This window comes from Mustela nigripes, chromosome 8, assembly GCF_022355385.1.
Source record: "Mustela nigripes isolate SB6536 chromosome 8, MUSNIG.SB6536, whole genome shotgun sequence".
NCBI classification, from domain to species: Eukaryota; Metazoa; Chordata; class Mammalia; order Carnivora; family Mustelidae; genus Mustela; species Mustela nigripes.
The window spans coordinates 63,743,535-63,767,660 of record NC_081564.1 but is presented as its reverse complement, the minus strand read 5'-3'; the positions used below and the strand labels follow the sequence as shown (position 1 = coordinate 63,767,660).

Below are 24,126 nucleotides of genomic sequence, written 5' to 3'. Positions count from 1 at the left end.
AAAGACTCTCTGCCATCAAAGCCAAATGATCTTTCCAATTAAACTATGACTGGAGACAGATGAGATGCTTTCCTACCTTTTCTGGTGCTTTTGATCTTGACACTCCTTCTGTCTGGATCCCTTGTCCCACTCCTCCAGTATTCAAATGCTTCCTCCCTGAGGCTCCTGTAGTTCCCCTGCTTCTGGAAGCTTTCCCCGATTACTCCACCCTGAAGCAAGCAAGATACTGTTCCCCTCACTCTCAGGCAGCCAGTGATGCACTTCCTGGGGTCATCTCTTACCTCAGACTCTTTTTGCAACTTACATCCAGCCCAGCATTTATAGGCTCTCACCGTCTCTCAAATTCCAAGCCCATCCAGCCTATACAACTGGGTAACAGTTTCCACAAGCTAAAATCAAGTTTCCTTCTAGGGATGCTCATTTTATCTTCTCTGGAGTTTGTGATCCACCAGAGAACAGGGACGGCCTCTTACTCATCTCTGTGTCAACCCTCCACTCTCTCCTATCATAATTCCAGCCCAGTGTCTTGCATGCAGTAGGTGCTCCATAACTATGGCCGCCTTACTGAGAATATTAATTTCCCCTAGATCTCCAGTTCATAATTGTAGCATTGTGGAAACATGCTTCTTTTTTAATCTTCAGGTTACACAGCCCCACCTGGTACTATCACGTGTGCTTTTCCTTTGCCATCCCCAATAGTTAGCAGAACAAGGCTGTCAGGCCAAACAGCCCTTATGCCATGGAGAAGTCCATGTATGTAGGGGAGAGAGGAGCGGATCTCAAGTCCAGAGACTTGAAGTTACATTTCAGCTGTGTAACCTTGAGTAAGTCCTTTAATCCCTCATTGTCTGTCTGTCCTTACCTGTTGTATAGGAATGTTTAGCACAGTGCTTTACAAATAGCAAGATGCTGTGTCAATGCAAGTTGCAGTATAGAGTTAAGATCCCTACTTACCCGGATTATGGTCTCCCGAAGGACAGGCACAATCTTTGCATTTTCAGTATTTGGTATAGTATCCAGTTCAATACAGGGCCTTGATATAATACCTACGGAGGCCCCTCCAAAAGCATATACCTCTTAGACTAGGGTAAGGTGGCTCTAACCTATGCTTTAATGGGTTAAAATAAGACTGATCTTGCTTTTTCCTGGAAAGAAATACCAGTCATCTCCATGATCAAGGAAGGCCTGAAGGGAAGAGATTTTTTTCCCCCATTTTGTTTTTGTCCTCTGCAGGCTTAAAGATGTAGCTACGTTTTGCCTCTCCCATTGGACTGTTGGTGGCTCAGCACACATCAAGATGTACTGTGTACTGGACCTGTACCGTCACTGGGAAGACAGAGACAAACAAGAGTTTGCATCAATGATGCAATTCATTCATCAATTCAGTTCTTTAGCTCTTCTCTCAATTAAAAAAAGGCCCTAAGACATTCCCAGATACTGTGATTCCCCTCTTAGATTTTTAATAATAAAAGCAGGACAGATGGAAAATGAAGGCAAGGGAATAACAGTCCTTCATTCTGAGAGGATAGGACTATCTGAGTTCTCTCTCTCTCTCTCACACACACACAGGCATACACACAATCTTACAATAAAAATGCATCAGAAATTTAGAATATTCAAAATAATAACACTGATAGTTAATGTTTACTGAATACTGACTTTTCCAGGCACTGGTACAAGCACTTTACATGAATTAACTAGTTGGATACTCATAATAACCTTCTGAAGAGTGTGCTGTTATTATGTGCATTTTACAAATGAGGACACTGAGGCACGGAAAGGAATGAGTAGCTCATGCAATGTTATCTGGCTAGAGCAAGGATCTGCACTCAAGCAGCCTGACTCTGGGCCCCTGATCATAAAGATAAATATACCTATATTTATCTATAGATAAAGATATAGATACCTATAAAGAAGGTAACTGGGTTCACTTTATAAACCTGATGAGAAATGGTGTAGCAGAGAGTACTACAAGAGTGGATGGTGTCCTTGAGCTCTGGGTCTTGTCAAGCTACTGACTGCCCCTCAGACCCTAAGCCAGGCACTTCTTTTGGGCTTCTGGGCCTTCAGCTATCGTGAAAGGAGGGAGAAGTGCTGATTTCTCTGATTCCTGGAGCGGAACATGGAGGAAAGCAGGCAAGGGAGAAGTCAACTTAGCCTCCTTCAATCCCCAAACTGAAAGTGGGCATCTCTTCTACTTCCTCATAAAGCTACTTCTGCTGCCCTAAACAGAGCAAACTCCCCTTAGCTCATCAAATTAATCCATTCAGTATGCATACATCCAGTTAGTTTTCTCTTTGCCCTGATGAAAACAGCTACGGAGGAGGCCAGGGTCATCACCAAGCCTGAGAGTATAAATGCAGTTGCCTGGCACCAGCAGGTCACCATGTGTTTCATGGAAGAAAGATCTGGGCAACAGCCCTGGGCATGGGGTAGAATACTCATGGGGTGAGTATTGTGTGTATCCTTGGTTAGCATCACTGCCCAGGTCAGCTGGCTTTCCTGCAACTTTAGTCTCAGAGCAAGAACCCCACACCTGCAGTCAGCAAATATCCCACCCCTCCATGGTCTGCAAATTCCAGGATGAGAAGCTGGGGAGGGGGGTGGGGTGAGGCCTGAGAAGGAGCCCAAGCTTTCTCTTTGGCTAAGTAGACTGGAAAACGTGAAATTAACACACATTGTTTATTTCACGCTCTCAGCCTTGCCTGCACAATAGCACAAATTAAATTCTGCACTAACCAGACGAGCAATTAGCCCACAGCGAAGATCGGGCTTTCAGCTGATTGCTGAGGCATTCCATTCACACTATTTATGAAGGGAACAAACTTACTGAAAATATTTTTGTAGCAATAATTTTTTCTGATACACATTTTCCCCCAATTTGCTGCATTACCCCACACTTCCTGGTATTTGAGATGATTTGGCTAGGTTTTCTGAAGAGCAGTATGTAGTTCATCAAAGAGAAATTCATCTTGGGTCAATACCCAGTAATTAGCATCATTTTCATTGAAAAATGAAGCTGCTGTCATTTCGGAAAAAGCAGGTTTTTTTTTTTCTTCTCCCCAGTCTGAAGGTAGCCTGTAGTAGGATCAGAGATCTTGCTGAATCAAAGACCAAGATTTCTAAATCTTAGTTTATGGTCTCTCACACTGCCCAATTTCCTTCTCCTACCATTAAAAATAATAAGACCTAACATTTTCTGCACACACATTGTGAGCAAACCACTGTTCTAAGCATTGTTTATACAGTAATCACCCAATGAGAGATGCTGTCATTATTTCCAGTTCATACATGAACCAAGTGAGGCATGGAAAGGCTATGGAGCCTGTCTGTCCACAGCCACACAGTTTGTAAGTGATGGAGCAGGGACTGGGACCTGAGCCCAAGTGCTAACCACTAGGGTGGACTCAGCAGCATGAGGATTGCTACTCCCTGTTGTCACTCCCTATTCAAGTTCCCCACGTGAAGGCATCCACATCTCCTTTTACATGGTCCTAGCTGGTCTCCAGCATCAATGGTTTAGTTAGCTTTTGTTTCCTCCTTCTGGCCCAGCCCCTCCTCTCTTCTGACTTGGCTTCTCAACAGTCAGGCATGCTCTCTCAACCTTGATTCTCTGGACCTTCCTAGTTCCTGTCAAGCACAACTGCCAGATCAGTTCTGCTAAAACGCTGCTTTGCTAAAACGCTCCCTTTCTCAAGTGCTGAACTTTGGGAATGTCGCTGGGCTTATCAGAAACCCAAGCGGCTCCCATGGGCTGACAGCAGGGACTGTCAGCCAAGTGTGCACGTGCATCTAAACTATCCCGGCAGTCATTCAATATTTCAGATGCATGGAATCTGAATGTCCAGTGATGTGGCCAGCACTTTGGGTTTTTCAAAAGCTATAAGCTTTAATCAACCTTTACTTAGAAACCCCCAGATCCTATAATGGGATTATAGGACTATAGAAGCCAGCCACACTGCGTAAGTCCAAAACCTGGCTCTACCACTTGGTAGCTGGAAGATTTGGGACAAGTCTCCAAACCTCTCTGTGTCCAGTTCCCTCATCTATAAAACAGAGATAGAAATATACCCACCTATGGGGTAATCGAGAGAATTACATGAGATAAAGTATGTAGAGTGTGTAAGACCTAGAATGTCTAGAATATAACAGGTGCCATTCAAGTATGCTAATAGTATTACTGAATGATAATTCAGTTGCTTTTCTTGGCATTCAAGGCTCCTCATCAGTGGTTCTGACTCTTCACTTTAGGTTTTGATACTACTATTCTCCACCACTGACCCCTCACCATATGTTTACTTCTACTTTTTAATATATGTATATAAAAAAGCCTAGAATGCCCTTTTGCTTTCCTTGTCTCATTTCTCTGATGATACAAATCTGAGGCAAGGGTCAAGCGTTATACTCGTTATCTCAGTACCTCCCCCCAAGGGCCTGAAGCTGGCAGGTACAGAGCAAAAATATGTACAGGCTTCATTTGTGGGTTTGTGGGCTTTACCTTCTGGAACTAGTCAGTACCCACTGTCCTGGTCTTCCCTAGCCGAATGTGCAGTGCCAAGGGAAGCATCACCACCTTCCCTGTGCTACGTGCCTAGAAGCTCCTTCAGTGGAATTGCTCTAGTAGGCTCAGTGGCATTTCCCTGCTAGATGCCAGGCTTTCAATATCTGCCTGACCTTCCCTGGCTAGCAGGTCTTCATGTCCCAGATTGTCTGTGCCTTCTTGTCACCTCAAAGTAAGCAGGGCACATCTCTCAGAGCACATTTGCAAAGTAATGTTGATTTTCTATTTCTATGAATTTTGTCCCAGCAATACTCTTTGCCTTTCATTTGGGCTACTGCCTGTGGCTTTCATTAGCTCCACCATTTAATGGCAGATCACCTGAGAGTATGGAGCGTGTCCACTTCCACAGAACCAAATGATCACACAACTTGCTGTTATATAGATTGGCACAGTGCACACTTCAGTTATATACCCAAAAGTAGCATGAGTCCAAATTATAAACCTATTTACCTGCCCATTGCCTCCATCAGCATTAACAAATACAAATGCAAATGTATTTCCTATGGAAGTTTCATGGCACCTAGGATAGCTTTTTTTTTTTTTTTTTTTTTTTTTTAAATACACTAGTGCCTAGGCAATATTGACTAATGGCTAACAACAGCAAGCAAATTCTACTCCTGCTAAGGAGCTTGCATTCTAGTTCAGACTGTGTGGCTTGGTCAGGCCAGTTTACGCAAATAAAGTTTAGTGTTTTGCACTCTAAAATAAATTAGAAACAATTATATCTATTTTTCTCAAAACAATGATAGTCCTACCTATCAGGCTGACAAAGTACAAAGTATGATACTAGTAAGTGTTGATTAAAGAGGTAGCACCATGGGTCCCTTTGTACACTGCTAGTGAGCATAAGATGCCACTTTGGGGGGCAGTGTGGTAACAACTGGTAAAGCTGCAAATATTCTACATGCATGCATTCTATGACCTAGTATTTCCATTTCTAGAGAAACTTGGGCTCAGGAAGCCAAGCACCAAGTTTGTTGAAGCACTGTTGCAATGGAAAGATGGGAAAGAACCTAAAATGCTCATCAAAAGTAGGAAGAGTAAACAAATAGCATACACATTAAAAGGAATATTATTATAGGACAAAGAAAAACACGAGCTCTAGTCACATGTATCAATATGAATGAGTCTCAAAACCAAACTGTTAAATGAAAGAAAAAATTGGGATATGTACATTATGAATAGCATATATATGAAGTTTAATAAAACATGAAATTATACTAGGTATTGTGTAGGGATATATATATATATATATATATATATATATATATATATATGGAGAATGATACACATGACATTTAGAATAATGGTTGCTTCTGGATTTAAAAGTAGGGATATGAGATGGGGGTCAATATAGAAAATATAGAAGGGTATATAAGTTATTATCTGTAATGTTTTATTTCCTAAGTTGGGTAGTGGCTACAAGGGTGTTAATTAAGTTATTAATCATCCTCTTTTGGTATTTCTGAGGTATTTTATTTAAAGTGAGAAAAAAGAAAGAAAAAATTGCTCTGAGCACATCTATTACAAGGTACTCTACCATGAGGAAACACTGGGCTATAGAGAAAAGAGAGTGGACAGGTTGTGACTCTTCACTGGACTATAGAGAAGTCAGGGATTGCTGGTGAACACATCATTTTGTTGACCTTGCAATCAACCTCCTCATCTGTACAGTGGGAATCCCACGGTCCTTTCAATTCGAAGAGTGGTTGTGAAGATTACATGAAATAACTCTTAGAGTGTTTCTGAGAGGTCAGAGGTCACCCATGTTAAGAGGATTCCTGGAGTCTAATGGGAAGAAAAAGATTAGGAAAGTGAGCATGATCAACACCAAATCACATGAGAGCCATTTGAAGGAATTGAGAAAGCTCTCTATAAAATAAGGAAGCTTCCAGAAAGACATGATCACAGCTTTAAAAATTTTTGAACGTCTACTCATGTCAGACATCTTACTCTATGTAGGTCCAGAGGCCAGAACCTAGACATGTGAGCAAATGCTTCAGGGAGGAGAAATACTCTGGCATTTAGAAAGAGGGAGATCTTCCTAATAAATCTCTCAACCACTAGAATTCTACTTAAGATCCATGTTCGGGAGAACATGGAAGGAAGATATAGATGACCCCTGGGTCCCTTGCAAGTCTGAGTCCCTTGTTCAGTGGTCCTAATACTCTCTGAAATGCCTCCTTGTATGATCACAGTTATGGAAACCCTAAAATAACTGAGCCACTCTGACGTCAAGAACTGATAGGAAACAACAGATGGCCTCGGTGGCATTTTAAAGTGTTATGTTTTTGCTATGTTCAGAACAGGGGGAAAGAAAATTCTGAGTATAAATTATAAATATTAGTGTTACTTAAGCAATTATTTTTATAATGAAGTTATTATTTGGCCATCTGAATGAAATCATACTGCAAGGGATGGCAAGGCAACCTGACTGGAAGAGAGGGAGGCAGAATCAACAGCTCCTGGGACAATCAGCTCCCAGATTCCAGTACACAAGGATCCTCCTTCTTGGCAAACTGTGAATGAGGGAAGGAAAGCATGTGACAGGAGAGGCAACCTCACTGGAGACAATGTATGGGAGCGACATAGTATGTAGAAGATGGCAGCTCAGGCAAGCTCTCCTAATACTTCTCTTCTTCCACTTACTAAGTCTCCACATATTAACATTCTAGAAATGGTATACTGTAAGAGTGGCAGCTCTAGAGTCAGACTGTTTGGGTTGAAATCCCACTACTTACTAGGTAATGAACCTTGGGCAAGTTATTAAGATTCTTTAAATTTTGACTTTTTTTCCTTATCTACAAAATGGGGATTTTAGGTAGAAACACACACATAAACACATGCATATATGCACAGATAAACACAGAGCTTAGCAGGTGTAAGGACCCATTAAGTGTTGGTTCTCATAATTATCGAAGCCCAAATTCTTCCAGGTTTCTCCAGTGTTATAAGTTCCCAACAACTGTTCTTATCTCAACATGAATGACCAAATTATGCCCTTGTATCCTGACAGTGGGATTTTACAGGAAGGAGGAGAATGTGAAAGGGTAGACATGACTATTGAAAGGATAAGAGCCAAAGTGGAAGACTGGAGGGAATTCTGCCTCCTTGGGTGGCATGAATATAGCTGAGGGCCAGCCCTTGGAAGGAGAAACATGTTCTCTGTTTCATAGTGATGTTGTCTACCTCTGAATTCTATGGGCTTCCCCGGTAGTCAATACTTCCAGGACAGATTTTCTGGATGAAGATTCTGAAGCTCTCAAGAGAATAAAGGTGGCAAAGAACCAGAGAGAGAAACCATTCCTATTGCAACCAAGGCCAAAACGAAGCTCCAGTATCCCAAAGTGCAGATCATGAGCCTCGGGCACTCCGGAACAAGTGTCTGGCTACTTTTGTTCTCCTTCCAAAAGCATTCCGAGACTAAAGGAAAGGGACTGCTTTAAGAAGAGGAAAATGAGAACAGATGTTTTTTATGGCCTCTAGAAAGAGCGCCTGATCAAGTTCCTGCTGTGGAAGTGATCACTCATCCTTAGACCAAGATCTTAGCTGTCATCCAGTCCACGTCTTCATTTTACCACTAAAGAAACTGGTTTTCAAGAGTGCAGTGACTTTCCGGAGTGCCCCTAGGTGACCTAATGGCAGAGCTAGACTGAGATTTCAGATCTCCTGACCTAGGCTGTGGACTCTTCACTCAAGCAAGGGTTAGAAAATTGGCCATTGGCCAAATCACAAGCTAAGAATGGTTTCTATATGCATACATGAAAAAAAAATCAAGAACAGTATTTTGTGACATGTGAAAATGATATGAAATTCAAATTTCATTGTCCATAGATAAAGTTTTATTAGAAAACAGCCACACCTATCCATCTATGTACTGTCTATGGCTGCTTTTTTTGCTATAAGGGCAAAATCAAGTGGCTGGGACAGAGACCATATGACCCACAATACCTTTATAAAAAAATGGCCCTTTACAGAAAAAGTTTGCAGATACCTGCACTAATGCATGTTATTCTGTACACTGGAAAATAAATCAGAGATGAAAAGAAGAAATAAAATACCTTTAAGGCACATAGTTTTTCAAGTTCCTTCATGTGCTTTGGAATGGCTTATTCAGAAAATCTACTATGTGCCTCTTACACACTCAGTGGCAGCATACGCTCTGCTCACTTCAGGGGGAAGTTAATAATGAGAGTTTCAATTGTGTTCCTGACCAAATACCTCCTAATGGGCTCTACTCTCCAGGGCGAGGAAAGGCTGAAAGGAAGATATGGCTTCCCTACCGGTCAGTGAGAACCAAGGACCCTGAATACCCCAGTCCCTTCCTTGCTGAGAGGATCCTGATCAAATGTTATTGGATATTAAATATGCATTACTGCAAGCATTAATTGAGGATTTAATATGCTCCCTAATTAAAATTTGGTGGAGAGAAGTTCATCATATTTAGAAACACAGTATTAAAAATCCTCAGAAACTTAATAAAATTATAAATCGGAGTATCTTCTCTGAAATTAATGAGCCAAAATATTATAGCCAAGCAAGAGTCAGCCGTGTCTGGAATTCTGAAGGTCATTTGAAGTCATAAAAATGCAGTTTTCAGTTTTATGGCTTCCGAACAATAATAAGGCTGAGAAGAAATCTGGCAGGAAAAAAAAATCATCTCTGCTATACACAGCAATTAATATAATAAGAAGCTCTAAGTTGGTGACTAAAGCAGAGAAGCAGGTCTAATTTAGAGTTCTAAATTTCAAGTAGTGGGTGGAAGTGTGATAAGTGGTAGGGTCAGTTGGGTCTCCATCAATGCACTGTGGCTTGGAGGGAGAGGGTTCTAAGAGAGGGTGAGGGGAGAACACAAAAAGACACAGCATCAGAGAAGCAGGAGGAGAATGTCCTAATAATACAGCCCATCCAGAAAGAATCCAGAGCCCCAGGAAGCAGTGAGCTCTTGGTCACTGGAAGAATTCAAGTAGAGCCTGTTTAGGAACCTAGGGGGAGATCCCACTACTGGTGGAAGTCCGACTAGATGGTATCTCCATGCCCTTCAAGGTTAAGATTTTGAAATCCTTTGATCTTGGAAAGATACATTCAGCTAGGAAGTGGTAATAACATTAAACAGTTTGTTGGCTTGATTTACCCTTGGGTGCATCAGAGGAGGTTGGGGACCCTAGACTCCCTCCTTAACACTTGTATTCAGTGAGGGGTGTATCCTATGTCCCTAACCACAGCACTGCTGCTGTTCCTGCAATGCTCTGGCCTACCCCACCACATTACCATTACCTTTCTGTATCTGGAACAAGCCCCATGTCTTTGAAGACCACTGCTAGCTCAAGCCCATCAGCCCTGCTCCCAACCTCACAGGTCAGGCTGGAATTGCTCACTATGCATCTGAGCACGAGCCCTGTTTGTGGAATGATTCCCAGAGGTGGTTTCTGCCTCTCCGACAGTTTCTTACTGACTCCCTGCGGGCAAGGAAAACACATATGTATTCTCTAACGAGGCTTCATTTGATCTATGTTAAGGCACAATCAATGTGCTAATGAAGAGTTAACCTATGTTCCTAAATGAAATAGGGAGCAGAAGCCTTCACGCCGAGGTGGTTCTTGAACACTGTGGGCCTCTGAGTCCTCCTCTCTAGCAGATGAATACAAACTGGAAGCATATCCTGAATGCTGGCTACCTCTCAGGGGGCCCCGAGGTAGCACTGTGCAGTGAGCTTACTTTTTCCTCTTTAGCGCTCAGAATCTTGTCTCCCCTCTTACTCCCAATACCAGCTATAGACAGATCTTCCATTCATTCCTTAAAGAATGATCACCCCCCCCAAAAAAGAATGATCACTCTCTCCCAACACCCAGACCACCTACAACCTAGGGTTTGCATTTTAACAAAAATTCCAAAGCCTTAAGCTAAAAGCTATGGAAGTGGCAGAGTGTTTGGAATGGCCCAAATGATAATATTTGTACTTTTGTTATATGTTCATAAAGAAAATACTTATTTTATGTGCGATTGAAATCTTTTGTCTTCCCTGTGGTCAGTGGCCCACAGGTTGGAAAAGTATTCTACATCATTAAGTTTCTATTTATAGAAACTATTTATAGAAAAAGAAAACCCTAAATAATATGATCTCAGGGTCATCTTTTCCATAAGTCAGGATGTCAAGTAATTAGAAAGATTTCAGTTATTAATTAATCATCACATCTTCTTTTTTTAAAGATTTTATTTATTTATTTGACAGAGTGATCACAAGCAGGCAGAGAGAGAAAGGGGGAAGCAGGCTTCCCAGTGAGCAGAGAGCCTAATGCAGGGCTCGATCCCAGGACCCTGAGATCATGACCTGTGCCGAAAGCAGAGGCTTAACCCATTGAGCCACACAGGTGCCCATACTCATTACATCTTCTTAAAGTTTCTGCATTTTATAGATAGTATGATATAAGCTTGGAAGAGCAGGGAGAGTATGACAAGTATAAGACACAGGTCCTGCTCTCAGTGGGCTTGGAGTCTAGTTGAGAACCTAGATACACACATGTAAACATAAACCAAAGGTTTCTATGGAGAGGGTCAAGAGACCAACACAGGAAGTGGCATAATGGAGACCAGGTAAAGCTATGCTCATTGAGCTGAAACAGCAAAGAATGACTTCTTGGAGACTCTGGAAAGAACTGTATTCTAACATGACCAACATACCTTATACATACTGAAAAAAATGGGAGAAAAGGGAAAAGCATCCCAAGTCCTGAAGAGTTGGGTTTCTTCAACATCTAGTTTTCACAAACTGTTTAAAGAATGCACATTTTAAATTATAATTGTACTGTTAGAAGTCCAACTGGTGTATTATTAACATCTTTTAATAGATAGTTCCAATGTGTCCGCTGCTACAAGTTATGTGGAAGGCTGTCAGGACAATGCATATTTAACCTGTCTGGGTCACATCATAAATGCTTGGGGATGGATGCATCATTGACTAATGTGGACAGTGAAACTTGCTCCAACAGTAGTGTTATAGAGACTATCATCTTGGTATAAAGCTTTAATCTTGATCTTTTGGCCGAAAGGAAGAAAAAAAAAAAAGAGTAATAACATACAGAGAACAGACCGACTTTTAAAGTAGCATGGTGTGTTTCAACTATTCAACTAGCCTAAAAACTGACTTGCCAAGGTGGTTCTGCAATGAATGTTATTGTGACATTCCAGGCCCATCAATATAAAGATCACAAGAAATCATGGGAGAGGGCAGAGGTGTCTCCTCATCTGGCACATCACAACCAAGACTGTATACACATCAGAGGATGAGAACAGCCAGTATGGGTGGCTGTGCCCGGAAATGTCCATCACAGAAGCCCTGCCTCTCCCATGCTCCCCATCCCTGGACACTTTCATGAAAGTTCCTTGATCCACAGTGACCTTGGACCCCGGCTTTCACATCTGACACAGAGATTTGCTTTTATCCACAGTTACCCAATGATGATTTCTACAGGAAGGGTCTTTCTGAGGAATTGTTTCAGTAGTTTGTTTAGCTGGGTAATGCAGTTTGAATACTGATCACTGCTTTATATTTCTGCTAACAGTTTCCATGCACATGTCCCATCTTCTTGCTTAAACCACATGTATTTTATGAGTAAGACTGAATTTGAAATATCTGAGGTTTCCTGCAGTGGCTTGTACTAGGACGAGCATATGAATTTACAAGAATATTATTTTTCTTTTTCTAATAGAAGCTGAGTTTCTGTTGCCTAGGGAAAGAAGACCCTAACCCAGCACTTGATAAAACCAAAGAATGAAAAAAACCAAACCAAACCAAAACAAAACAAAAAAAAACAAAGAATGGATAGCTAAAGAAGAAATAAAGAAGGTCCCTGTCCCTAGAAAATGTAGGGAGCCAGACATCTTGGAAAGATCAGGTATTGTGATGGAAAAAGAGCCAAGTAGCCCAGACAAGCAGACAGGGAGGGGCCTTAGTCCTTAACTCCCTGAGGGAATTTGGACAAAGTCACTGTCCCTCTCTGAACTTCAATGTCCTCCGCTAGTGAATAAAGTCACTGGGAAAACTGTTCTGCAAGGTTCCCACTACCACAGACACCTGATAATTCAATGGCTTCCAACTATCTACAAGCAAATATAGACCGACTATCTACTTATTCTAAACCTCAGCAGCCAGAAACACCTTCATGTAAAAATAAACCTGCTAGAGATCAACCAACATATCTCGAGTTGATTCCCCACACTGGCCTCACCCAGGACTGGATTACGTGATCTTTTTTAGAGAGGTACCAAGCACAGACTTGGGTCTCTTCCTCTGCAGGGTTTCCTATGTAGATGAAGGGAGAGGAGTCATAAACACAGGTGATAAGCGTCACAGGTCAGAAGCACCAATGCAGTGGCCGTTGTAAGACCAGGAAGAACCCAAGAGAGGTAATGAGACCTAAGGGCTGGCACTGAGAAAAACGCATCAGAGACAGGTGTCCTTTGGGTGGAACATAGGGGAGGTCCCAGCCTGAAAAAGAGGAGGATGGATTTGGGGAGGGGAGGCGGAGGAGGAGAATTTTAAATAAAAGTGAATATTCACTGTGGTGAGAATGTTTGCAGCACACTCGGGAACTAATGAAAAGATCAAGCTGGCTGGAACAAGGGTTTCCAAAGAGGAGGGCCAGGAGACTATACAAGCTACAAAAATCATTCCACTTGACCATGTGGCATCAGGAAAAGAAACAACCTGCCGGAGAGATTGCTTTTCTTTTTTCGAAGCTGTTGCTTCAGCCTATAGCTTCACCACACAAACAAACCAGTTTGATTGAATAGAACAGAAACAAAATTTCTGAAATCAGTCACAAATTCTCTGAGCCAAGTGCAGGGTATCTGTGAATGTGGACAAATGTGGATGTCTGTGATGCCAATAACCGGTTCTTGGTTTTTCTCAGCAACTTCCTCTTGGTAAATAAGTAGGTCAGGCCTCTTTAAGGGTAAAGGAGAAGAGGCTTCTGGATGGACCTGCCATGGATCCATGAATGGTAGAGCCTCTGGCCAACTCAGGCAGGGTCCCAGCTATTCTTTCTGCTCATTTGTTCTTTCTTCAGAGGCCTCTGTCTCCCCAATCTTTTCTCTATTGAGATAGTATTTAAACTTGAATTCTCAGCCACCTCTAAAGTTACTCATTCTTTTTCTGAGTATCTCCCTTATGTTTGTATGATACATATGTTAATAAATTTGTTTGTTTCTCCTTGTTAGTCTATTATTACAGAGGTCTCAGCCAGAGAGAAGTCAGAAGGGTCAAGGGAAATTGTGTTTCATTCCCTACTCTTCCTTGTAGGTGTCCCTTTACCTTCCATTTTCAATGGAAGTAGTGAGTTAGGGGCTGACCCAGAAAGAGGGTCCTCAACCAACCACACTGGAGCCTTGGTCTTAGACTTCCCAGTCTCCCAAATCACAAGCAATAAATTTCTATTATTTATTTATAAGCTACCCAGTATCTAGTATCTTGTTACGGCAGCCCGAATGGACTAAGACAGTGATAAATAAACTTTTTTTGATCACGTGAATGAATGATTACAATACAGTATTACCATTAGTTTCCGATTAAATGGTAAGGAAATGAAGCAGTTTCTTACGACTTCAATGTGGGAAGATTCAGTAGAACCGCACATTAGTTAGTAACAAGGACTCTGGACACAGACACAGCAGGCTCGAACCACTTAACTAGCTGTGCAAACCTGAGCAAGTTACTTAACTTCTCCGAGCTCCAGTGCTTGGATCTGTAAAATGTAAAATGTAAACTGTAAAATGAAGATCCGACAGCCCCTAACTCACTACTTCCACTGAAAATGGAAAGTAAAGGGAAACCTCCAATACACTAGAGGCTACAAGTCCTCAGAAAGGACCTCCAGATGCTGACAAAAGGACAAGAGAGAAGAAAGAACGGCAAAGCCATAAAAGCGGTCTCGCTCTTTCCCTTAATGGAGCCATAGCCTCTTTTCTGAATAGTGCCCAGGCCAAACCTGGGCCTGCCCTCAGTGCCTAGCCTCCAAGGGACACCAAATAAGACAGACTAGATACTTGCCTTCTGCAGAAAAATGCATAAGGCAAAACCACAAATCTAATTCCCAGCCAAGTAACTTTTTAGTTACTTGGAATGAATGAAATTCCAAGAATGAAACACCAGGACGCCACCCCTATGGGCATCTGTGTGCACCCTCAAGCTTTAGCGCCATATGAGACAGCCTCGGAGACAGGCTAAAGATATAACTACTGGAAACTGACTCTCATAGGCCAGGACTTGAAACAGGAAAGGAGCCGGAGGGTCACTTCTGTGCTGCTACCTTTTCCCAGATGTATTTTGGAATAGGGTGTGTGTGTGTGTGTGTGTGTGTGTGTGTGTGTGTTTATGTCCCTTGCTTTTCCTGGGATCCAATCCACATCACCAAAGGCCTGAAGAAGACAACAGATAACCGGGCATACAAAGAGTCTCTCCCTAATTCCCTGTCTTTACACAGAACAGACACTTGCACAGAATGCTGGAAAGGCTCTGAAGGGCTTTGCATTTTCTGCTGGCCACTTGATGTCATGGGCGACACCAGTAGAGCTCCAGAGTACCCCACTGTTTATGCATTAGGAGCTGAGCTATCTCCCAGGAACATTGTCTATTCAGAACCCAAGCTGAATGCCTTATCTCTTTTACCGAATTTCTAATGTGTCAAAGAATCTAATTTGCAAAACAAAACTACCTTTTAGCCAGAGGGCTTGTGATGGGCTTTATCAGTTACTCTGCGTTTTTTCACCACTAAACAATGGCTCTTCAACCAATGGGTCAAGGAGCTCAGCTCCGGACTCTTGTCATTAAAAACTCAAAAACTTGGTGAATTGTTCCTTAGTGGAGAATGAGAAAAATGTCATTGTCATATTAAAAGGCAAGGAAGAAATGCAGTCTTTGGGGGTATCCGATCTCCTACTCTTCCCAGTGAATTAAGTAAAAAAAATTCTCCCTTTCTACTCTCCCAGAGAGCCACACAGGAGGCTGACTCTGGGAGAGATTTAAATTGGATATTTTAATTTAAATTTCAGTTTTTCATAATTAAGATGATGTTAATATACAATCAAACATTAATCACATTCTGACGCATGTTAACCTCCACTGAAAGCCTGCAGACAGATGGTCTTTGATCAGGTTTGCTATCTAAACAAGAGGAAGAAAAATGAAGCTACAGGGGGCGAGGGCTGGGGAATAAAAAGTGGCGAAAGGGGCCTCAGGAAGAAGAAATCCTATTTTGAAATGATTTGATCAGGAGAGAGTAAACACCATACTTGCTCTAGATATTGCCCCTGGATAGGTGTAGCCTGGGCTCCCGGTAGATTTTTGCATGCCACACTGTCCTATTTGCATCAAGGGGAAAACAAAACAAACAAGCCGCTTTAAATAAATGGGTATTTCATTAGCCTTTTCTCTAAGTAACAGCAACAAGCGTTGCCTGGATGACCTGCTTTCTCTACCAATTACAAGAATGTCACCTCCGACAAATGGTTCTAGAACACATTTTCCTAAATCTTAAATTATCTCTCGTGCTACTTCATAGAAAATGATGTGAGAAATAAATGATGCGTATGTCCAGTTAGAAGTAATAAATATTCAGAAGATACTATATTATGATTATAGGTTTTTCATGGCTCCAACTGTGGCTTGATTAAGTAAATTCATCTTTTAAGGATTTTTCCACTTACTTTTAAAATGGGGACACAGGCATAGAGTATAAAATGCCTCTTCATCTTTAAAGTGAACTTATTTTGACCTTTTGAATGAGTGGCTTGTCACATTTTATCTGTGTCCTAAATGGGATTGTAAACTCTCCTTCAGGGTGACGCCCATGCTAGGCGGTCAGGGCTGTTTGGTCAGTCCCGTGGGGTGAGTGCCTGATGTGTGCAGAAACACTAACCTAGACCCTGAAGAAGACCAGCCAAGGTAGAGCTATTCATCCAGCGGGGACTGATGTCTTTGGTCACTCAAGGACTGACACTAACACCTGTTAAACTGTTTAAAGTTGGCAGAAGGCACCCTTATGTACGTTATCCCACTGGATCCTCCAAACGATCCTGCTGAGTCAATAGAGTGTCCCGTCTTGTAGATGAAGCAACTGAGACTCAGATGAGTTCAGTGACCTCTCCCCAGTCGACAGCCAGCAGGTAATGGAGCGGCAATTTGGACAAAGCCTGTCTGAAAGCCTGCTGTCCCTTTCACGGAAGGGAACTTCCCCACGGAGCTTCCTGGCCTGATGTGCGACCCTGCTCACGACCGCTGATGAAACGCTCTCATCCCCATTCATCCTCAGAGATACGAGATGCAAAATGCCATCCCAGAGAGGAATCCTGTCAAAGAATGCTAATCAAATCTGGCCTGATTTGATGTCAGCTCTTCCGTTCATCCCAATTGCGAGGCTAAGCTATAATTAATACATAAAAGATGGTGATTACACTGAATTAGACAACATATCGGGAGAAACCACACTTTTAGACTGTCTTTCAGTAGTTGCCATACCTCAAGAAATAAATCTAACAAGGCAGTTATTATCAGGTTAATAGACTATCTGAGTGTCACTCAGATCTCCTGCATTGATTGTTATGCCCAATATCCTTCTTCTTCTTTCATTCTCCAGTGAAACAGGTTCCTATTCATCTTCCCGTATTCTTTCCTTCTTCCAGCACTGTAGTTTGATTGTTTTCTTCCATAGGGGAACACGTAACTTTAAATCAAAATAAGAGACAGAATAATAGAGGGTCTCACATCTGCCTTCCTTACTCAGTATCAAAATATCTTACAAGGCCTCAAAAGAAGCTATCAGAGAGGCATAAAGGAAACAATAAACATGAAAAGAACAATAGGATATTTGAAAAGGAGAAAAATATCTCAGCCAACAGAGACGGACACTTTTATGATGGTTACCCCGGGAAAAATACATTCAGAAAAGCAGTTGTCTTACATTTCTCCATAAGCTGAGGATGTAGAGACCACCGTTCCTCAGAAAGAATGCCCCCTTCACCACCCCTGAATACAGAAAACATCTACTTCTACGGATGGGCCTAGAGAGCTGGTTGGAGGTAACCGGCACAGGAATACAGTTTCTCTTAACTGATGGACCCAACCGCAAAATTCCAAATGGAGGGTTGACTCCTTGATCATTTGGTAAAAGGACCAAGATGCTGGTTTAGCTAATCTTGAGATACTGAATGAACCCCTGGGTGACAAATGTTGTAGCCAGGTTAGGGAAACATCTGGTTACTCTCCTTAATGCTTCTGTCAGTTGGGTGCCTAATTATATCCCGACCTAACTTACTACCTGCATAAAAAGCTGCTGTCTCTACACAGCCGCAGTCATAGGACCTTTGGAAGACTAGAACTGTCTTTTTTTTACATTTGTACCTATCCCATTCCACCCCGGGACCTCACACAAGGCCAAACACAGAGCAAACTCTAAGAAGTCCTTTATTCCATGGTACTTCCCATTGGAGACAAGACTCTTATTCTAGTTACCTTGATCTCCACAGAGCCCCTTTATTTCCTCATGCACATCATGGGTAGTTAATAAATACTTGCTGAATTACATGTCTGGTGCTCTCTGAAGAATTGTTTAATTCAACTAGAAGGTGAGATTTCAAACATTTATTCCAAACCTACCTCTGATAAAGTGTACTAAGAAATAAGAGTAAAAAAAAATAGCAAACGTTCTTTGAGGATTTACTATGCGGTGCACCCCCTAAGTGTCTTCCCTCTGTTCTCTTTTTGGTCACAACGGCCTCTTGAGGTCAGCATTAGTTGTTATTCCCATCCTGTAGATGGGCAAACCTGGAGCCCAACTCAGTAGCCCATGGTTATATAGCAAGTAAGGATCTAACAAAGTGCTTCTATGATAAGACACCAGAGAGGAAAAGTGAGATAAATCTGGCGTTCCGCCCACTTCTGCGGTCCTTCCGATAGCTCCCATAGCCAACGCGATTGATGGTGCAGAAATCAGTTATCAAGGCGAAAAGGCAGGCTGCGGATAGATAAGGCCTGTAAAAATGGACAGAACATGACATGCCTCACTGGGAGGACTGATGGAAAGGATTGGTATTGCTTCCGAGAAATGTGCTGATTCTTATCCAGCAGTGACTATGCCCTGACCTTTTCTAAGGAAACATGTTTGTAATGGTTCTTCCCGACTTCTCCTTTTCAGTGGTAGGAAGTTACAGTCCGTGAAGAGGATGGACAGCTCCTTGACGATGACCCTGCGTAGCCCTATGACAACCCATAATAATACCTATCCTGGTCACAATCACCACTGCTGCTGCAAGCTGCACGTTGAGGGGCTTAGAGGGCTGGGAGCAGCTGCACTTTTCATGGGTGCTCCCCTACTCACAAAAAGCAGACTTTAAAAAATGTATCTTAAGGAACATTTAAAGAGGATGTGCAGTAGACGGACGATATGGAACCAAGCTGAAAAATGGTCCATCGTTGGCATGAATCACAATCTCCCGCTGGCCCAAAGTAGAATGGGAGGGCTTGCACCTCCCTGCCAGGACTGGTGCTATTAAACCTCCATTGGCACTTACCACATCACTGCAAGAGTGGGGTTTCTTATTAGCTGCTTCGCTTGAACTGTGAGTTCTAGCCCACTACCAGTCCATCAGAGGTAATCAATGTATGTTTGATGAATGGGTAATGGAATGAAAGGGTAAGTTTTATGGCTCATCAAGGATTCACTTTAACTAAAGATTGCTGTATGCTTTTAAAAACTACAAAAACAAATATGTATATTTTAAACATTTTGAAAAAGCCTTAATACAAACTGGGTTCCCCAAACTGCATTTCACAGATACAGAGAAATGTCTGGCTGAAAATTGAGTTGGGAACAGAGGGAGGTCCACGATCAAATGAGCTTAGAAATTCAGGGTTAAGCAAAGTCAAGTATCACCTTTAAAGCAAGATTCCAAGCTTGTAAGACACCAGTATGCACTGTATATCTTCACAAAGGTGTTATATTGGGTAGCCAAATGTATCTGACCACTGAAATAATGTTCCAGCTATTCCTGTTAACATTTGTAAAATTCCTCTGCAGAAACAGTATAGCTTAGTAAGCACTTAAGAATTTTATAGGGCTAGGGTGCCTGAGTGGCTCACTCAGTGAAGTGTCTGACTCCATTTAGGCTCATGTCCCAGTTTCAAGATCATGGGATCTGCCCTGTGCCCAACAGGGAGTGGACTTGAGATTCTCTCTCTCCCACTGGCCCACCCTCTCCCCACCACCCAGCTTGTGATCAAGCATGCAATCTCTCTCTCTCTCTCTCTCAAATAAATAAATAAATAAATAAATCTTTAAAAAAATGTCTGCGTAGTATTTACTTTTCATGCATTCCTTCTAGTAACTTCTACAATATCTATGGGGTATAGTTCTAAAAGAAAATTGAGGGGGAAGCAAAATAAATAACAGCTTGTTCCCGTCCCTAAACATCTTACAATTTAATAAGAACAGCAACAGATATGCTAATATTAATAGTACTAATATTAATTTACAGCTTACATAGTCAAAGGATACATAAAGTGCAAGAAAATTTGTTCAGAAAGTCTGTTTAGAAGTCAAACAGAAAAAATAGGTTAGAGCAGACCCTATGGCATATCCTGGAAGCTACTTCTTGAGTAACTATCTAATATTTGCTTGATGACTCACTATATACAAGGGGAAAGCAGGAATAAAAATGTCTGGCTATTTGAGATTTTGACAGATATTTAAACTTAAGGAAAATGTGAAGATTCTCATCCTATGTGGATGGCATTCTTTAAAAATCATCACTTGTCTGAGAATGGTAAATGCAATGACCCTTTTCAGGCAACATCTGTTTCCCTCCAAATATGAGGCCTAGAGTGAACCCATTCCTACTTTCTTTAAATTCCTTCATCTCAGCAAACTCCTCTGGCCTCAGTGTTTCACACAGGCTCTCTCCTTCTGTGTAAAATGTGCTTCCTTTTCCTCTCCCCCCTCGGGATCCCCCTTCTCTATCCAATCTCAACTTAAATGGCACTTCTCCTGAGGGCTTTGCTTGATCCCTCCAATCTAAATCAGGCACCTCCTTTTGATCCCTCTCATCGTATCTGCTTTTTACTACTGTATATTTATGTTTAAAAATATGCCTTCCCCATTAGATTAAGCTTCATGAAGACAAGGGCTGTGTCTATTATGTTTAACACTTAATCCCCACCATCTAGAACATGTCCTGGTGTAAAGATACTCAATAAATATTTGATGAATGAATACATGAATGAAATGAATGGTGGCTGAAAAAAATCAGAATACCAAACTAAAAATTGAGATGTAGCTATAAACTCATATACCTAAATTCACACATCTGAATGCTTTGCTTGTCAAAAAAGTTCCCCATGGGAAGCTGCCTGTTTTCACTAATAAAGTAATCTCTGCTTCAAATATATTTAGAATTCTCCTTTTGGAAGAGTGCTCAGAACGTGATTCAGGGTGGCCTGATTTTGTGAAATAGCCAGAAATCATGTAGAACGGACTCTGAAGAACTTGAAGGAAGTTGAGTCATCTTGGCAGGGAGGTGGGGCGGGGAGGGTGGAGAAGGGTGGGGGAAGGGAAGGCCCAAGCAATAGAGCTCATAATTTAATTTGACTTGGAGGACAACTTCCAAACTGCAAATCCACTAATAACATACATCACATCATCACTGCAATTATTAAGGAGCTATTGGAGACGTATATGAAATGGGGTAACACTTATTTTGATACTGATTAAAAAATTAATCTGGTGACTTTAGAGTTTTATTTCCTAATTTTTAGGGTTAATGAAACATCAGAACAAAAGTAACAGGTGCATCTGAACATAAACTGGGCCAATATCTCCAACAGTTTCTAAGTGCACGTGCAACATGTAGGCTAATCCGCCTGTCCCACCACCAACAGGGCTTCTCAAAGTCATTGTTCTGAGGGAGGTATCAATTTCCCATAAGACTTATCGGGGGACCCTATTTCAGGAGAAAGAATAATAATTGAGTGTTACGGTGGAGATTCATCTGGTCTGGGTACAATTGCCCCCACAACCCACTCCTTCCTTGCACCATAATGAGATCACGTGTGAAAGCCTAAATTATGTAAATGAAAAGGCTCCACTAATACTGCTGAAATATTCCTGGAGTGTTACACTTGACAACCTCAAAGTACATTTCACACTGCTAATGACTTCATCACTAACACAACTGCCATGAGTCAGGCAGTTTCCATGGCAACGCCCTAGTACAGCTGTTTACCCATATAAAGTATTGCACCTACTTAGTTACATATACAGACAGATCACTAGATTCCTAGGTACTGAAATTGAAATAATTCAATTTTCAATGTCTCTCTTTATGAAGTGATTCTGCCAGCTATAGGGATTAGCATATCAATGTGACTTTGACAGGGGTTGCCGCAAAAGACATATTTTGCAGGCACTTCATGTCAATTAGAGCCCTAACTGTTTCATGGAATAATCATTCCTGCCAGATTAAGGTCGGGCTGCAAGGTAATTTAATTGGTGCCATTATATGTAGAAAAAAAAATGCTCTAATAGAGTGCATACACTGTCTCTGCCAGGAAAGGGGAGGGCTGCACAAAGCAAATGACTGAAAAGAATTGCCTTCTTAGCCATTTAGAAGGGATTTTAAAACACCACACACACCAAGATGGGAACCTCTGCGATATTATTTCCTGGATTAGCTGGGAGGAAAAGTCTGAAGGAGAGAGAGGACATTGGCTGGTTCACGGTTTTCTCCAAAGATCTCCCCCACCCCCCGCACGGTACAGGAACCTGGACTAGCATGACAGTTCAGTTGATTCATACCCACAACACCTAGGTAAGCTTTCTGAAATGCTACAGTCACATTTGCTGAGAGGGCACTTGTCTTCAGGCGGAGAGGGGAAGAGAAGTCACAAGGCAGACTGTAAGCCACTTGGTGTGCCAAGGAGTGATACCACAACACCACCTTTTCCCTTTCCTGGAAGAGAAAAAGATGCCTCGCACCTTTACTGCCTTTGTTGCCAGAATTCTCTAATATAACTCCCTGCTGCCTCCTGGAAGCTCATGTTATCCGTAACTTCCCACAGTTGGAGGCTGGGGAAAAGGACTGAGGCTCTGAGCAACCTGGGGCAATGGGTAGCACCATCTAGGTTCCCATGTCCTGATGGAAAGAAGGCAGGGGAAATAGTCTAGAGGGGACGATCATGGCTCAGCAGATATTTTCTGTTATGGATAACATTTAACTTAGCCATGTTCACTCACCGTTCCACCTTATTATCATGCAACTATTTATGGGAGAATGAGAAATAGTAGTTCCGTCTTTGTTTTGTTCTTCCTGTTGATCCCTACCAGAAGTAGTCTCCTCATGTGAGTCCTCTGAACTTATTATCAAAAACTTACACATCCTCTATTATGTGAAGAACTTATTTGGTGGTTAATTACATCTGGCTTTGTACCATTCGTGATTGTTTTGTGTTTCCCTGTCTTATAACTCCATCCCAAGCATTGGCTGCTTGAGGGCAGGGCTCGTGGTTTTTATACCTTTATAATGCCTGGTTGCCAACATGAGTCCCAGACGGCATGTTTTGTATTTGGTAATTCTTTAACACTCCCTGACAATGCTGGTGAATCATTTCTAAAATATCAAAGAAGTCACTGAACCTTGGAGGACATAACATATGCAAAGAAAATACTGATTTTCAGAGGTGGTCTCTGATGTACTTAATTTTACCAATTAGGGAAGCTGTACAGATTTGTCTAGAGCAGCACTGACCCAGAGAAATACAATGTAAGTGGGGCATGAAATTTTAAACTTATAGTGGCCATATTAAAAAGTAAAATTATACAGATGAAACTGATATTTTGTTTAACCGGATAAATCCAAATAGTGTCATTTCAATATGGAGTCAACACAAAAGTGATCAATGAGTTATTTTTGGGTGTGTGCTAAGTCTTTGAAACCCAGTGTGTTTTTACCCTTACAGCAGATCTCAAATCCAACTGGGCACATTCCAAGTACTCAGTGGCCACGTGGGGCTGATGGCCACTGTGTTGGACAGAACAGTTTAAAGTTCCCACTTGTCAGGTAGTAGTAGTACAGCAGTAGAACCCACATCTCCTGATCCCCCAGCCAATATTCCTTCCACCTCACAGGGCAGAGCTGATTCCCCTTCTCCCTGCCCCCTGCAGGGTCTCCTGGCTTCACCTTGTGAGCCAAACTCCAACAAACATGTCTGAGAAGCTCAGAGCCACATGGAGCTAAGAGAACTCAAGAGAAATTGAGCTTGCCTTGCTTTTAACAATGTGGGTTTAAAATAATGCTCAAAGGCTGGGAGGAGAAAGGACGATCAGACACCATGGGAGCTTGGCAGTTGGACCTCGTCAAAGTTATTATCAAGAATCCAATGAACCTGTCCATCTGTTAGCAAGGAAGGCCTCGCCCTTTGTGCCATACTTCTCTCTTTCAGCATAAAAATCAGAACCTGATTCTCTCAAGTTTTTCTAGTCTTTCCTCAACTTGACAGTGACCATTTAAATGATGTTAGA

The 24,126-nt window shown here is 41.9% G+C and overlaps 1 long non-coding RNA gene across 1 annotated transcript in view; it reads left to right on the top strand.

The window, feature by feature from the left end:
- The window catches only part of LOC132023940 (uncharacterized), a 64,274-nt gene extending 45,436 nt beyond the window's left edge, over positions 1-18,838 (top strand). Inside the window, exon 3 of the long non-coding RNA XR_009406101.1 lies at positions 18,751-18,838. This is a non-coding gene — a long non-coding RNA (uncharacterized LOC132023940). The remainder of the gene's footprint in view (positions 1-18,750) is intronic.
- Positions 18,839-24,126: the final 5,288 nt, after the last annotated feature.